Here is a 267-nt window from a genome sequence, read left to right as displayed (position 1 = left end):
CGCTGCCTTACCCGATCTGACTGCAGCTCCTCGCCCTGGCACAAGCGACACAGGAAAGATTTCTGCTCCCGACACAGGGTCTGCCTGGTGGTGAGGAAGACAGTGCCCCCCACATTGAGCCTCACCCACTTGGACTGGGTGCCAGTGGGTGGCAGGATGTCCCAGGTGCAGCGTAGCCCCACGGCATCTCCCATCTCCTCCCCGCCCTCCATCCTCATCCTCATCCTCATCCCCCCACCCCCCACATTGAGCCTCACGACTGGGTGC

Source organism: Aptenodytes forsteri, unplaced genomic scaffold, assembly GCF_000699145.1.
Source record: "Aptenodytes forsteri isolate BGI_AS27 unplaced genomic scaffold, ASM69914v1 Scaffold284, whole genome shotgun sequence".
In the NCBI taxonomy this organism is placed as follows: domain Eukaryota; kingdom Metazoa; phylum Chordata; class Aves; order Sphenisciformes; family Spheniscidae; genus Aptenodytes; species Aptenodytes forsteri.
This window is presented reverse-complemented; position numbering follows the sequence as displayed.